General features: G+C 44.3%; 1 protein-coding gene across 1 annotated transcript in view; it reads right to left on the bottom strand.

Moving 5' to 3' along the window:
* Window positions 1-303, bottom strand: part of C15H18orf25 (chromosome 15 C18orf25 homolog) — an 83,227-nt gene extending 82,924 nt beyond the window's left edge. Inside the window, exon 1 of the mRNA XM_048363710.1 lies at window positions 134-303. The gene's annotated coding sequence lies outside the window, so the exon portion shown is untranslated. The remainder of the gene's footprint in view (window positions 1-133) is intronic.
* Between the last annotated feature and the right edge of the window lie 16,841 nt (window positions 304-17,144).

The raw sequence follows: 17,144 nt of genomic DNA, 5'->3' as shown, positions 1-17,144 counted from the left end.
CTCCTTGGGTTCAGAAAACTCCCTTCCAGAAACGTCTTTCTCAAAAGGGCAGAAAAGCCATTCGACGCAAACAAGGACGAAGCCTTAAGAAATGGACGGCCCTTGCCCTTCCCTGCTGTTGCCGAGCGCTCACCTGCTCCTGAAGCCTTCCCGAGGGAAGCTCGCGCGCTGTCTGAATCCTTCCGTCACTCCTGCGGGGAGTTCGCTGCCTTCCCTCCGCACGTTTTCTCGGGAGGAAACAGCTGCTCCGCCCGGGGAGACCCAGCTGTGCTCGCGTGCTGTGGCACTAACATCCTGTGCAAGTTTCGGGCTCAGGCACCCGCGGGCCTGGCGAGCGTCGCGCCACCTGCTGGTGAGACGGCGAACGGCCAGCGAGCGGACCCAGCTCTGTCCTGCGGGCTCCGGACACCCCAAATTCCACGCTGCAGCCCGCGGGGGCTGTCTCGTCGCCCCGTCCGTCCTTGAGAGGAAGGCCAAGGGGAACACTTGCTGGACTGTGCACCTGGAGAAAGGCGATGCAGGCGCCAGGCTACCTGGCAGGAAGAGGACTTCCAGAGAAGATGCTGACTGAGGACAACCTCACAACTCGAGACCTAGTACCCTCCAGGGAGCGCGGAGAAGAGAGAAAAAATTGTAAAACTGGCTTGAGAAGAAAATGTGAGCGTTCTCCACCTTTTAAAGAACCTGTGCTAGCACCTTCCTTGGAGGAGATTATGTCTGTACAATAGTGGGACCACACTCACCTTGACATTAGTCACCCCTTTACACCCAAAGCCCTTCAAGCTCCTCTAGTTGATCCAACTTTTTTATTATTATATTTTTGTATTTTATTGTCATAAAATAATGGTACTATTTGCAAGGAACTGGGTGCCATTTCAAAACATGTGCAATGTGTAATTCTCAGGTTGAAGTAATTAACAGTATCCATCATCTTGTATGTGTATTATTTCCTTCTATTGACACATTCACAGCCTCTATACAATTTTGAAGGTATCCTATTGCACTATCAAATGTTGGAAGTTTTCCCTCTTTTCCAGCTATACCCTTGTATCTGTTAGCCATCCCCTCCTACCTCACATCTTTTACAACCCTCTTACTCTAAGATCAACTTTTTAACCCTTCGGCATATGTCAGAATGAGATATTTGCCATTCTGTGCCTGACTTATTTCACTTCATACCATGCCTTTCCATTCAAATATGCAAATGATAGAATTTCATTCTTTTTTTAGAGCTCAATAAAACTCTAGTATATATTATCTTTGCTTACTTCACTCATGTCAACAGACACCCAGGTTGAGTCCATCTTTTGGCTTTTGTGAATAGTGCTGTAATAAACATACAAGTACAGATATTTCTTCCACATACTGATTTAATTTCGTTTAGTTGTATATCCCATCTAGTTCATTCTTGCTAACTGCCTTTAGGCACAGAAATGTTCTATCTCAGCATAAATGAATAGAGTGAGAGAAAAAAAAGGATAATAGCTAACTTTTGTTAAATGGTTACTCTTACCAGACCAGCACCATACTATTTAAATGGATTCATTCCTTCACTTGATCCTCATGATAGCCATGTAGGCTTGATGGAACACAAATCCCAGCTTACGAAGGCATAAGGCAGTGAAATCTGGAGAAATACTAACTCTCTGCACTTGGTAGCCATGAACATTGCTCAGACAAGTCACTGCTTCTAGAATTAACTTTACTTGCTCTTAGCATCCTTCTGTGGAAACAAGTTGCATCCTCTATATGGAAGGTTCTCATCAAGAAACAGTCAGAGGGCTAGGAATGTGGCTTAGTGGTAGAGTGCTTTCCTAGCATGCATAAGGCCCTTGGTTCAACTCCTCAGTAACACATAAGCAAAAAATAATAATTTTTTAAAAGAAGCATTCAGAGGACAATGGCAGACCAGGTGTTCTAGAGTCTAATGGAATTTGGACCTAATTCTGCCTAATTCTAGCAGAGGACTGTAATGTCCCTCAGATCTAGTATTTTTACCTGTCCAAGGAAGATAGCCTCATATTACCTTTCACAGGTAAAAATGAACAAAGAATATCAAGCACTCCTCTCTCTCTCTCATACACACAAACAATTCTTAGCTTAAAGAGAACATTTAAAATGGGGTTGACCTTCCAGTGGCAGTGTCCCAAGTCACAAGGTGGGAGTCCTAAGGCACATAGATTCACTGTGCTTCCATGCAGTGAATTTCCATCTGAGTATAACTTTTTCTCCAAAGCAAGGTTCTCGTGGGACTAGAACCAGAATGGAACAGTGCAGAAGGATGCCATGAGAGTGTGGCCAGAAGCCAGGCTAGGGTGGCTGGGAGGGACATCTCCCTTAGGCTGAATGGCTCCAGCTCGGGGCTCTTCTGTCGTAGGTAAAGTGCTCTGGAACCAAGTCCTTCCCAATCCAGTGAAATCTGCCCCATATAGAACAGCTGTTAAAAAACAATAAAGTGAGCTGGACCCAGTGGCTCATGCCTGTAATCCTAGCTACTCAGGAGGCTGACAGCTGAGGATTGTGGTTGAAAGCCAGCTGGGGCAAGCAAGTCAATGAGACTCTAATCTCCAAATTAGCCACCAGAAAACAGAAGTAGTAATGTGACTCAAAGCCATAGAATGCTAGCCTTGAGCAAAAAAGCTCAGGAACAGCGCCCAGGCTCTGAGTTCAAGCCCCATGACTGACAAAAAAAATAAAGTAAATAGGAATGCCTAGCAGAATTTAATTTACCAGCAAGTATGTATTTCACTCTTGTTTGTTAATGAAAGACATCACCTTGTACAATAAGATGTTGAACCTTATGGGCCAGTAACAGGTGCTGAAATTGTTTTTGCTGAAAAACACTGACTTTTTACTTGGGCCCACAAATTAAAAGCAAGATTAAGCTATCATTCTCCATCTTCTATCTGTCTCCTTTGCTCTAGCTATTCTCCAATGCAGTCTCTTTACTACCATCATGGGATACAGTAAGGACTGGATCACCTGCCAGGCATCAAGGACTTGTTTATACTGGCCACACTCCTCTTCTCAAATGATAAAGCCAGTAACCGGGTCCAGCCCAAAACAGTCCTCTGATACAATGGCTACTGAAACTCTGAACAAACCTGGGCCTGTGACTGTTTATGATACCACTCTCTCCTTTCCCCCAGTTCTTTATCTGTTTAGTTGTGTCTGTATACCAAGGACAGAATGGGCTGAAATGCTATCTTCTAATGACTGTCTGTGTTACCTAATAAATTTCCTTTCTCTACCCATTACCATGTCTCTTTATTTGGCACATAAGAGTGAATGGCCAGGGGCTGGGAATATGGCCTAGTGGTAAAGTGCTCGCCTCGTATACATGAGGCCAGAAGTGGCACTGTGGCTCAAGTAGTAGAGTGCTAGCCTTGAGCAAAAAGAAGCCAGGGACAGTGCTCAGACTCTGAGTTCCAGCCCCAGGACTGGCAAAAAAAAAAAAGAGTGAACTTCCAGATCTATGTAGAATCCCAGGAGTTTGGGGATGGGGGTCCCAAAACTCCAATTTCCTGTGAGGGCAAGAGAAACCTCATCTAGCCAGCCACTTTCCTCCAGAGCTTCCTACATAATACGTACCCTCCTGTATTTTCTGGAGGGGCATGTTTGATATCATCCATCTGACATATCAAAGAGTAGAGACTTGTAGGGTGGAGACTCTGATGTCCTGCTTGGCCTTCTGGGATGGCCCCAAGTACACTCAGTGTCCATGTCCTAAATGGAGGAATCAGTGCTGGGATTCACAGACCTGCAAGGATGTAAAAACAAGGAAGTCTTGCCAGGCTCCAAGTGTGTGTGAAAGGCTGGGAGAAGGGCTGGAATCCTGGAGACAGAAAAGTTGAGGGAAATCTAGAACCTGCTTTAATATAGTTAAACAGGAGAAAGAGAACCTGTGCCCTCCAGGCACAGACCCCCTCCTTAGCCCCTTAGTGTCTACTACAAGGTCTGGCAGATCAATTACACTCCATAAATGCTCTTGACAAGTGCGTTTGGAGAAGGAGCAAAGTGTGTAGGATATTTGGAGAACAACAGCATGGGTCAGGATGCCTCCTGACTGAACAACAGAAAAACCAGGAAAAAGAAGATTGGAAGGAAAGTTGGAGGCTTAATGTGAGCATAGGGACCTAGGCTTTATTTTGTTTATTTATCTACTTATTTACTTACATGTTAAGGATAAGCCATACCACTGACCTATCTGTAACTCCCAGCTCATGCGATTTAACTTTTTTTTTTCCAATCCTGGGCTTGAACTCAGGGCCTGGGCTCTGTCCCTGAGCTTCTTTGGCTCAAGGCTAGTGCTAGCTCTACCACTTGAGCCACAACACCACTTATGGCTTTTTTTGTTTATGTGGTACTGAGGAATCAAACCCGGGCTTCATGCATGCTAGGCAAGCACTCTACCAATAAACCACGTTCCCAGCCCTGGGAATGCTAATGGGAAAGCTATACACAAGATTTTTACCTAGTCTTTTACTGAATGTCAACCAAAAACTAGATCCTCCCCTGGCTCACTGTCAACCTGTTAAGGAGGGAGTCAAGGACTCAAACTGACCATTCATAGGATTTCTGGGAGAAAAGGCTAAAACCCAAGACTGTGGAGGGAGGATAGGGAAATGAAAGCATGGGGAAGGAAGGAAGGAAGACCTCTAGCCCTAGGGTGCTACCATATGAATGGTCACCAAGATGAAGAAATGGGAATGAAGGACTTGGCTCCTAAGAGCTCTAGAAAATGCCCTGGTCTCCACTGTCCCATCTCTAACTCCAAAAATGACAGCATTTGAATAGCCATGAGTACTTCCCCTTCCTGCTGCCTTCACACACATGCTCTGGGAATTTCCAGGCATAGCAATCTTGTTTTCCACCTTACTTGCATTGATCCTAATGGCATGACCCTTAGAAGTTTCCTAGAGATCTTCAGAATGGGGATTTGTCACCAGAGAAACCAACTACATGATTACAGGGTTGGAATTTTCAACCCTGAACCTCATCTATTACCACAAGCCCTGATTACCACACTCCCTGATTCCAGAGTAAGGAAAGGGGCTAGAGATAGATTTCAATTTCAAAAGGCATGTGATTTGTTGTTGTTGATTTTTGTTGTTGTTGTTCTGAAGGGGGTTGGAGAACTAAGACAGATTCTTGCTATAAGTCCCAGGTTGGTCTAGGCTTTGCCACCAAGCAATACTTCCAATCCTCTATTCTTTTTCTTTTTTTTTTTTGGCCAGTCCTGGGGCTTGGACTCAGGGCCTGAGCACTGTCCCTGGCTTCTTTTTGCTCAAGGCTAGCACTCTGCCACTTGAGCCACAGTGCCACTTCTGGCCATTTTCTGTATATGTGGTGCTGGGGAATTGAACCCAGGGCCTCATGTATAGGAGGCAAGCACTCTTGCCACTAGGCCATATCCCCAGCCCCAATCCTCTATTCTTTAATATTTATTTATTTAGCAGTACTGAGGATTAAACTCAGGACCTCACTATCCAGTCCATTTTTCCCTTACTAATATCAACAATTAAATTTGAATAAAGCTAAATTTGAATTTGAACTCTTCTGTAAGTCTAATTTTATTAGCTTCGCTAAAACAGGCCTAGAAGGTAATTACAGTGAGTATTGTTACCCTTTTGCAGAGATTATATGACTAAGGCAAGAAGATTCCAAATAAATACTGGATGAATGGGTGACTTGCCTAAGGTCATCAGCACTAAATGGTAGTGTGGGGAACAAACCAGCTCTGCAGTCTCCAAATCCCAAACTCTTTCAACTCAATAAGTATCTGGGGGATTTAGCAATGCCATTGTATATGTATATTGGGGGTGGGGGAATTAGAGTCATTATTGTGTTTTATAATGTGCTGATCATTTGAAAAAGCTGGGGCATGAGAACAATACAAGCATTCATCAAAGCACTTCAAAATACAAGCAGCAACAACAATAACCCAAAATTAAAAAGTATAGTGTCTCATGTGACCCCTGTCTTGAGGAATTGTACAAAGACACTAGGCCTGGGAGGACAAGATGGGATCCCCAGTAAAAAGACAAAGCAGAGATTTACAGAAGCAGCAGCATGGGTAGGTGGGGCCACTGCCAGAAAGGCCAGCCTTGGACCACAGGACACCCACCAGGCAGCTTCAAAAGGCCTCCCAGTCTTTGAATATCTCTCTTTCTGGGTTACCCTGAGTGGATCTAGCAGATGACTTTAAAGATGATTCTATTATTTTGCATCAGAGCCCAAAGTAATACAATCTTTTTTTTTTTTTACCAGCTTCCCTTTTAGCAAAGAGTGCAGCGTCAGCTACCTATGGAGTTTCACACCTGTAATCCTAGCTACTTAAAAGGATAACAGTTCAAAGCCAGCTCTAGCAAAAAAAAAAAAAAAAGTCGGTGAGACTTTTATCACCAATTAACCAGCAAAATGCCAGAAGTAGACCTGTGGCTCAAGTGGTAGAACACTAACTTTGTATGAAACAGCTCAGTACTCACACACAAACACACACACTTTGCATACACACATGTACACAGAAAGTACAGCTGCTCTGGCTCTTTCTTTAGTCAGGGTCATACTAAGAAGCCTAGGCTGGCCTCAAATTTCCTTTCCCCACTAAGCTCAGGACCTTCCTTCTCCCAGCCGCTGCCATTTCTCATCACTTAAGATCTCAGAATTGCAACCTTATTTGTCCACTTCAACTTCTGACAACCAAAATTTCCTTGTCTAGGATTCAATCTGTAAGGCTTCTAGACTCCCTGTCTCCAAAACAATGAATTACAGAAACTAATACTTTTCCGTGTGTGGTGTTGGTCCTGGGGCTAAAGTTAGGGTCTGAGTACTATCCCTGAGCATTTGTGCTCAAGTTTGGCTGTCGACCACTTGTTTTGGGTTTTGGGGTTTTTTTTTAGTGGTTTGTTGGAGATAAGAGTCTCATGGACTTTCCTGCCTGGGCTAGCTTCAAATCATGGGCCTCAAATCTCAGCCTCCTGAGTAGCTAGGATTACAGGTGTGAGCCACCTACACCAGATTTACAAAAAACAAATTCTTACTACAGTGATCAGTGGTAAGTATTACTTCTCTCAGATAGTGAACTACTTCTGTTCAACTAATACAAACACTTCTATAAAAATTAATCAAAGGATAACATGCAGAAGTGGCACTGTGGCTCAAAGTGGTAGAACACTATCCTTGAGCAAAAGAGCTCAGGGACAGTGCCCAGGCCACGAATTGAAGCCCCACGACCAAAGAAAGAAATAAAGAAAGAAAGAGAGAGAGAGAGAGAGAAAGAAAGAAAGAAAGAAAGGAAGGAAGGAAGGAAGGAAGGAAGGAAGGAAGGAAGGAAGGAAGAAAGAAAGAAAGAAAGAAAGAAAGAAAGAAAGAAAGAAAGAAAGAAAGAAAGAAAGAAAGAAAGAAAGAACATGGAAGATGAAGATTTCAGACTACAGGATAGATCATCTGGGAAGGGATTTTTGCAGAGTCTGGTTTTACAGAATCCTTAAATCATAACACAATGGAATCCAGAGAGGGCCAGTCTAACACATATTTATCTGTGCATTAGTGCCACTCCTCAAACCAAACTGTTTTTTAAGAGATCAGAAAATACCAGGAATCTAGGAAATATCAGAAGCTCTAGAATTTACAATGTAAGAAGAACAACTCGTTGTTAAAAAATAAGTTACTTGTATGCTAGTAATTAGTATTAGAATCATTCAGAGAAGAAAAGATTGCTGTCATGGAGAAATAGTCCCTTCTTGGATAGAATAAAGCTACCTTTAAAGCATAGATAGCATCCACATCTGGAAATGGGGATGTAGCTCAATGGTAGAACACATGCCTACTGTGCACAATTCCAACATAGACCAAAAAAAAACACCAAATATAGAATGTCCTAGGCCTTTTCAAAAAGTACTGAAAAGCTTCCCCCATTGGATCCTCTATTTTCCCCAAGTTTTCCATAGCAGCTTTAAGAGCCTACCACCTCAAATCCACCCAATAATGAAGAGTGTCAGGATGAGACAACCATGATACAAACTGAAGGGCCTGACTAGTCAATGGAAGGGGTAGAGCAGAATACTATGAGAATCATACAAATGAGCGGGTCATAATGTATCCTGCTACTCATTCATTAAAGCTGCACCTTTCAAAGCCAACAATGATGTTAAGCACAGGCACATGGACATGAGCAGAGGAAGCCTTTCCAATATAGTGCTCAACCTATTCTGCCCTTGTGGGGAAGATAGACATGAGGTCATCTAACATTAGCCCTGTATGAAAGCATCATGGAAATATGTACCCAGAATCCCAGCAACTAAGCCAACAAAGCTACCAGTTCATCCTGGGACTCCGTAGGGAAGACTCACCTAGGAAGAAAGGTCTGAGCCCTGGCCTCAAGAATAAAGAGAATTTTGCAGAAGAGAGAAGAGAGAGCCAGACACTGGTGGTTCATACCAGTAATCCTAACTACTGCAGAGGCTGAGATCTGAGGACTGAGATTCAAAGCCAGCCCACGGAAAGAAATCTGGGAAACTCTAACTCCAACTAACCAGCAAAAAGCCAGAAATAGATCTATGGATCAAATAGTAGGGTGCTAGCCTTGAGAGAAAAATCTAAGCAAGAGCTCAAGACCTAGAGTTCAAAACCCAGTATCAACACACACACACACACACACACACACGTGCACACTCAATACTAGTTAGATGTCCCAGTGGAATAAATGAGTGTGCTTTGAGGAAGACACACATTTGGGAGTAGTTGAAGACAATATTGAGAGAGGACTTTAGGGGAAAAAAGGAATACAACAAAAACCCCAAGGAAGGCTCATTGGGAACATGAGCCATAACAGATTATATATTTCTTTTCTTTTTTTGAGGCAGAGGTACACACTATAAATAACCCTTTCTTTCCTCAAGTTTGGAACCAGTTGGGAAATAAGACATAGGAAACAGGTGAACATTTAAATATTAACTTTATAGCTGAGTGCTGGTGGCTCATGCTTGTAATCTTAGCTACTCAGAAGGCTGAGATCTGAGGATAATGGTTCTAAGCAAGTCCATGGCAAGAAAGTCCATGAAACTCTTGTCTCCAATTAACCACCAAAAAGCTAAAATTGGGGCTGGGGCTCAAGTGGCAGAACACTACCCTTGAGCAAATAAAGCTCAGGGACATCATCTAGGCCCTGAGTTCAAGCACCCCAATGCCAACACACACACACACACACACACGCACGCACACGCACACACGCACACACACACACATGCGCATTAACTTTATGGCAAATAAAATTCTAGTGGGGGATACAGTGCAAACATGTGGTCCCCTGGATCACCTATTATGTGATAGCAAGTGAGATGGACACACAGTAGTCACAGAGTGTTGGACAACTTCAGCCCTTCTCCCCAAATGCAGGTTCTCTGCCTGGTAAGCAGATCAGAATATATACCTTCTCTGTAGGCAGATGATTTCTAAAGAGAGAGTATCCAGCATGGGTTAGCTAAGTGTGCTAAGTTCCTTCCTCACAGTTTTCCAACTGAATTTCTTCCCAAGAGAAACACGCCAAAGAGACAGGAATATGGCTTGCCTGGAGCTCTTTCTACACAGAAATGCAAAGGAGTCAGGAGTGAAACTCATAAGCCACATCCACTGTGTGGGAGTTCACATGGTTATTGTTTCCTAAAACAGAAGACTACCTCACATTTATGTAGAAATCTAATTTGTTAACCCAGGCCCTGGCACTTTTGAGGCACGCACTCTACCACTAAGCTTCATTCCAGCACTCTCATATCCACAAATAAGAACATAGAAATAAAATGTAAAAAAACCTTTTCAGAAACCACCGAAGCCTAGCCAGGTGTGGTGGTGGTACACACGTGTGGTCCAAGCTACTTGAGAGGCAGAGTTAAGAGGATCAAGGCTCAAGGACAGAAGAGGTTGACTCAAGTTGATTCAAGACTCTTACTCTCCCTAAAAATGAAAAACAAAAAGGAATAGGGGATGGCTCACGTAATAGAGTGCTTGGCACAAGGTTCCGAGTTCATCCTCAGTACTACACATGCTCCTGGTTTGTTTTGTTTGTGATCATACTGGGTCTTGAACTCAGGGCCTGTGCACTGTCCCTTAGCTTTTTCACTCCGTTGCTCTACCAATTGAGCCACAGTGCTACTTCTGACATTTAGTAATTAACTGGAGATAGGAGTCTCACAGACTTTCCTGCCCAGCCTGGCTTCAAACCTCTGGCTTCAAACCTTGATCCTCAGATTTCACCTTCCTGAGTAATTGGGATTATAGGCATGAGCCACAGGTGCCTGATCTCACTCCCTTTATAGATATTGAAATCTAGGCTTAGAGTGTTAGAAGAGACCAGTGAAAGGCCACAGAATTACATTAGTCCCTTGGCTCCCAGTGCCACCCAAAATCACAAGTGCATTTGACTTTGTGGTCTCTAACCTACAGCTTTCCTGGTCTTTGAATTCTTTTCTCTGAAGCAGATACTCTGAAGATTCGCAGAACTTAGCAAAGAGTGTGTTAAAATAAAAGAGATTCTGAAGGAGCTAAGTGTTCTGGATGGACTTGCGGGGGGGGGGGACTAAAAGGCCTATTTGTTTGTATTGACCTCACCAGTGTTCAGCTGAGGGTCTGATCCAAAGCAGGTCTTCATTCCTTTGAGCTTAATGCATGCAGGAATGAATATGTGGTTGAAGAGCAGGAAGACTAGAAACAAGAAATGTCCTTCAGTGACTGAAGAGGGATTCTTGAAACAATAGAGAAGTGAATTTGGCTTTGATCCAAAGCCTCTGCCAGGCTTGTACTCTGGCACCTATACCCATTCTCCAGGGATCTTTAAAGGTCATCTTGGGTTCTTTCCCCTCCTTCATCCCTAGATCAAATTTGTTTCCAAGTTCTCTCATATCTCCTTCTTTTCCATTGCTGTGACCACATCCTGGCCAAGGCCCTTATCGCTAGTCTGAACTCGTGTGTCTGGCAGGGGTGAGCAAAGAGGCCTGGAAGCTAGAAGGCTATCTCAGTGCATCAGGCTGTAATCGACACTAGCTTTGGTCTCCTTTCCCCCTCTGTGGCCTGGGTCTTCTTATCATTTTCTCTCACATGTACCTCTCTCCTCTCCTCCCCCAGCTTCCTTCTTCCAATCAGCACCCAGGTACCTGTTTGGTCAGACACTTTCCACACTTTCAGGCTTTCCTTAGCACCTCCTGTAGGCCTTCCTTCCCCCAACCCTCCTCAGGTTTCTATTAACTAGCTGCCCCATAGATTGTAGGAAATTTATTCTCCCTGAAATAGAAGTGACCCATAAGAAGGCTTAATGAGATCATCCCCCAAAGAATTTAATAAGCACCAATCCCTTTTACCAGGCAGATGAGAATGTCAGCTGTGCATGAGGGAGTGTTCTGGGGAGGGAAGTCAGAGAGGGTCAACACTACCTTTTGGATGGATCAGCGGTCTGAAACCCCTTGGGCAGACAGTAGGGGATGTGGGAAACAACGAGTCTGGGCAAACTGGCTAGGTGGGAGGACAGAGAAGCACAATCTAGCTAAGGGTTTGCAAAGAGCCAGCAGGAAACCTGATGCTTCCCCTGACTCAGCCACCCATAAGGTCAATTCTATAGAACAAGCTCAAGAGCTTCAGATGCCTCCACACAAAGATTATTGGAAGGGACTCTTCACTTTCAACTAAATTTAACAAATTTTAGTTGATGCCTAGTATGGTGGAGCTTGCCTTACAAATACGGAAAATAAAACATTTGTTTTCTCTGCTCCTGAAAACGGATCCTCTCTGTAGCCAGGAGCAGTGCCAGCTGTGGGCAGCGTCCAGACTGGCAGAAGGGTCATGGGGAACTCAGGGTGAGTCCTCAGCTGTTGCATTTTCTCTGCCTATGCACCAATCACCTCAACAACACACATCCTTGGCCCCCAGAGCCCCCATCTGCTCACCCAGTACAGGGCTGTTCTTTTTTCCAACACTAGAGCATTCAGCATTTGTTCTATACATAGAATCCTTGACAGAACCTGAGAAGTACTTAGGAATGACCTAGTCTCCCTAATTTCCAGATAAGCAGCTGGGACCCAGAGAGGTTAAATTTGTCTGTACTACATAACAACTGGCAATGTGTAAGTGTTTAAAAGTGACACACACACACACTTATGTGACTCTGTGAGTGGGTTTGTCCATGCTGGCCTGGTTAACTCTGCTCCTGGTCTCTTCAGGCTGAGATTACGATGTTAGCTGAGGCTGTGATCTCATCAGAGTTGATGAAGTTGGGAAAGATCACCCAAGCTCTTCCAGGCTCTAGGAAGAATTCATCTTTTTGCAATTGTCGGACTGGGGTTCTAATTTCCTGCTGGTGGTCAGCTGAGTGCTATCATAGCTCAGACTTCCCACAGTTCTTTGCCAAGTTGGACCTTCCATAGGTCTTTTCATAGCACAGTCACTTCTGAAAGCCAGCAACTGAGAATCTCTCACCTCAGGGAGATCCAATTCTACTTTTAAAAGGTTTTCTCTGGTTAAGCCATGCCCAACAAAAGTATTTCTTTCTCTCTTCTCTTTTTTTCCTCCTTGCAGTGCTAGGGATCAAACCAAGTAACTTATGCGTGCTAAGCAACACTTACCACTGAGCTACCCAAGCTTTGTTCCTTTTGATTGAAAATTAACTAATTCAAGACCATAATTTTTTTTTTTTTTTTTTTTTTGGCCAGTCCTGGGCCTTGGATTCAGGGCCTGAGCACTGTCCCTGGCTTCTTCCCGCTCAAGGCTAGCACTCTGCCACTTGAGCCACAGCGCCGCTTCTGGCCGTTTTCTGTATATGTGGTGCTGGGGAATCGAACCTAGGGCCTCGTGTATCCGAGGCAGGCACTCTTGCCACTAGGCTATATCCCCAGCCTCAAGACCATAATTTTATATTTAAAAACTCTCCATCTTTGCCAGGTTCTGTTGGTGAGCAGCAAGTCACAAACTTATATTAAATGGGGTTTTCAGAGGAACAGAATCAACAGGCAGGTGGATATATAGACTGATAGAGCAAGCCATGCCTGGTGATGAATGCCTGTATTCCCAGAATTCAAAGAGGCTGAAGCAGAAAAATTGTGAATTCCAGGCCAACCTAGTATACATAGTCACTGGGCACCAGTGACTCACACTTGTAATTGTAGCTACTGAGGAGGCAGAAATCTGAGGATCACAGTTCAAAGCCAGTCCAGGCAGGAAAGTCTGCAAGACTCTTTATCTCCAATTAGCCACCAAAAAAGCCAAAAATAGCTGGGCACTGGTGGCTCATGCCTGTAATCCTAGCTACTCAGGAAGCTGAGATCTGAGAGTCATGGTTCAAAGCCAGCCCAGGCAGGATAGGCCATGTGATTTTTCATCTCCAATTAACCACTGGAAAACCAGAAGTGGAGCTGTGGCTCAAAGTAGTAGAGTGCTAGCCTTGAACAACAATAAAACAGCTCAGGGACAGCATCTAGGCCCTGAATTCAAGCCCCTGAGTTCAAGTCCCATGAGTGACCAAAAGAAAAAAAAAAGCCGAAAGTGGAGCTGTGGTACGAGTGGTAGAGTGCTAGCCTAAAAGTTCAGGGACAGCACCCAGGCCCTGAGTTCAAGCCCCAGGACCAGCACACAAAGAAAGAAGGCGGGAGGAGGAGGGCGAGAGAGAAGGGGGAAGGGAGGGGGAAAGGAGAGGGATTTTTTTTTATGAGGCAAGCACTCTACCACTAGGTCATATTTCCAGCCCAAGAGGGATTTTTTTTTTTTTAAGGAGGGAAGGGGGAATTAGTTTATGTGATTAGAAAGGCTGAGAATTCCCACCACAGCCCCAAAATACCAGTAACTCAGTGCATGTTTGAAAGCTTCAGAATCAGGGAAGCTGATAGAAGGCTAAAGACCTGAGTACCCAGAGGGTACTGTTTTAAGTCCTGGAATCCAAAGGCCTGTAGTTCTAATGCCCATAGGCAGGAGGAGGAGTGTCGGCTGGCTTTTTATTCTATCTGGCCCTAAGCTGATCAGCAGAGCCCACCAACTTTTTTAATCTATCTGGCCCTTAAGCTGATTGGTAGAACCCACCCACATGGAAGGCAGTTTATTACCCATGTAGTCTACCAGCTTGCATGCTAATCTCTGGAAATCCTCCCACCTCCACCATCAGAAATGATGATCTGCCAGTTCTCTAGGTATCCTTAAATTCAGCCAAGATGAGACATAAATGAACTATCACAAGACCCCACCCATACTCCAGGAGAGAGTCAGACAGGCCTGAACAGCAGTAGGTGAGAAATTTAGGACCACTTAGGATCTTTCTACCACACAGCCAGGTAACAGCAAGAGAAAACAGAGAACACAGATTTCACATAGACCCAGATATCTGGGGTTAGCTTTGTTTCAGATTCTAGAAAGCAGGTGCTTATACCAGAAACTCATACCCCACCCCCTTTCCAGTGACATCTGGGACAGCACCAGTCATGACATGCTCCAGACTTCTGAAGTTGACCACATGGCAGCTCAGGTGAGGTTTGGCTTCCAAATGAATTCAGGTCAGATCAGGTTTTGCCATATAAATTATGGAAACCCTTTTGGTTTTTAGAGCTTTGGAAATTCCAGTAAGGAACTATGAACCTGCAGTAACTGATGCTCAGTGAGTTCTTACCATACACATCTGCATTCTCCCAGTTTTGTAGAAGGACAGGATCTTTGAAATATTAACCTTTGTTGTTTTTCTGTGTCTCTTCTCTTCTCATTCAGGTAGGCTCTGCATTCATGGATAGGGGTTGGGGGCTGGGAGAACCTGAGTCTCCCTTGCTGAGGCTTTGTCAAAGCTCTTCAAGCCCTAGATTGATAGAAAATGAGGCTCTGACAAAAATAGACAGCAAAAACCATCTAGCCAACAAAAAAACTCAGAACACAACAAAACCCAGAATGAAAGCGGATCCCCCTCCCACTACTAGCTATTGTTTAGTAAATGCTGCTGACTCACTCTTCAGTGTGTTCTTGTTCTTGTCTGGTTAGTGTAAGCTCTCAGCAATGCCCCCCTCCCCCCCAACACACACACATACACACAGGTTCCAGAAAGTGATTGGTTTAGAAGACTATTCTGATCTAGTTCATCAGGGCTCCAATTAATTTTCATTACATCATCCTCCACTAGAAGAACCAGAGCCTCACAGTAAATTGGTACAATTCCAGGCCTGAATCAAAAGAGTGGCTTGAGTGCTGGGTTTGTGTCTCTGTTGAAGTGAGTGCCCTGTTAATTCACTAAGTTGGCTTTGGACCCTCCCCCCCCCCCCCCCACCACCACACACACACAAAGGATAGCATTTTAAAGACTGGGTTAGTCCCTCTTTACCCTCCTTGGAAGTTTTTGTTGTTGTTGTTGTTTTTCAAGATGTGACTGCCCTCTGGTGGCTAAAATTATGTGTGTTGACTTCCATGCCTTTCAAACATGATCCAAAGTAGGATAGGTAACTGAGCTATTTGGATTGGGGAGTGTCAAAGTAGGTGGTAACACCTCTTTATGTGTGCTGGAATAAAAAGCAAATTTCTTTTTTGGGGGGGGGGCATGGACTCAGGGCCTGAGCACTGTCCCTGGCTTCTTTTTGCTCAAGGCTAGTGCTCTGCCGCTTGAGCCACAGCGCCACTTCTGGCCATTTTCTATATATGTGGTGCTGGGGAATCGAACCCAGGGCTTCATGTATACGAGGCAAACACTCTTGCCACTAGGCCATATTCCCAGAGCCTAAAAAGCAAATTTCAACCAGGCATGGGTGGCTTACACCTGTGACCTTTGGCTGAGATCTGAGGATTCTGGTTTAAAGCCAGCAGAGGCAGATACCACCCCCACCCCTCCCAAAGCTGGAAGTGTATTATATGCAAATACTGTACATAGAAGCTTTACTCATGGCTGGGGATATGGCCTAGTGGCAAGAGTGCTTGCCTCGTATACATGAGGCCCTGGGTTCAATTCCCCAGCACCACATATACAGAAAACGGCCAGAAGTGGCGCTGTGGCTCAAGTGGCAGAGTGCTAGCCTTGAGTACAAAGAAGCCAGGGACAGTGCTCAGGCCCTGAGTCCAAGCCCCAGGACTGGCCAAAAAAAAGAAGCTTTACTCATATAAAATCCATATGGAAGCATCACAAATGTCCCTCAACAAGAGAAAGTATAAATAAATCAAAGTAGAGCACTGCTGCCATTTTGGACCTGATGGTTTTCTTGTGGAGACTGATGTGTGAACTATAGACTGGCCCCTACCTCTACCCACAAGACACTGGTAATATTCCCCTAGTTTTGGCAATCCAAAGGGTCTCCAGACATTGTCTTATTTCTTCTAGGGGTATTACTTTCCCTCCCAACTTCCTCTCTTAAGATCTACTACTCTAAGACAATAAAAACAAACTTCTGTTACATGAAACACTGTAGACAAGTCTTCATCTAATGTGGGTTAAAGAAGTTGAACACAGATACTGTTTGATGCCACTTTTTTGTTTGTTTGGTTTTGGAGGCAGATTCTCACTAATAGCCAGGCTAGTCTAGAACTGTGTAGCCCAGGCTGGCATCAAATGTATGATCCTTCTGTCTTAGCCTCCCAAGTGCTAGGAATACAGGCTTGCACCACCACACTCAGCTTGGCTTCATTTAAATAAACTAGCCTGCCGGGATATGGTGTCTTATGCTTGTAATCCTAGCTACTCTGGAAGCTGAAACAGGAGGACTGGGGTTCAAAGCTAGCTGGAGCAGGAAAGTATGTGAAACTCTTATGTCCAATTAAGCACTTCTAGCTAGAAGTGGTGGTTCAAGTCGTTAAGCACTAGCCTTGAGCGAAAAAGCTCAGGGACAGTACTCAGGCCAAGTCCAAGCCCCAGGATTGGCACCTAAATAAACTAAATAATTTAACTGCGATGGAAGTTGGCATTTTTCACTACTTTAGTGCTTAGATTTACAAAGCTTATATAATTTTTCTTTTCTTTCAGTGCTGGAGATTGAACAGAAGACATTGGGCAGCCTAAGCAAGTGTTCTACCTCATAGCTACATCCCTACATATTTTCTGATTTTTATTTTTGAGACAGGATCTAACTATGTAGCCCAGGTTGACTTTAAATTCTCCATTTTTCTGCCTCATCTGTATAAGTGTTGGGATTATAGGCCTTTGTCACCAT

This window comes from Perognathus longimembris, chromosome 15 (assembly GCF_023159225.1).
Source record: "Perognathus longimembris pacificus isolate PPM17 chromosome 15, ASM2315922v1, whole genome shotgun sequence".
Taxonomy (NCBI): Eukaryota; Metazoa; Chordata; class Mammalia; order Rodentia; family Heteromyidae; genus Perognathus; species Perognathus longimembris.
Note: the sequence above shows the minus strand (reverse complement) of the source record. Positions and strands in the feature narration are given on the sequence as shown.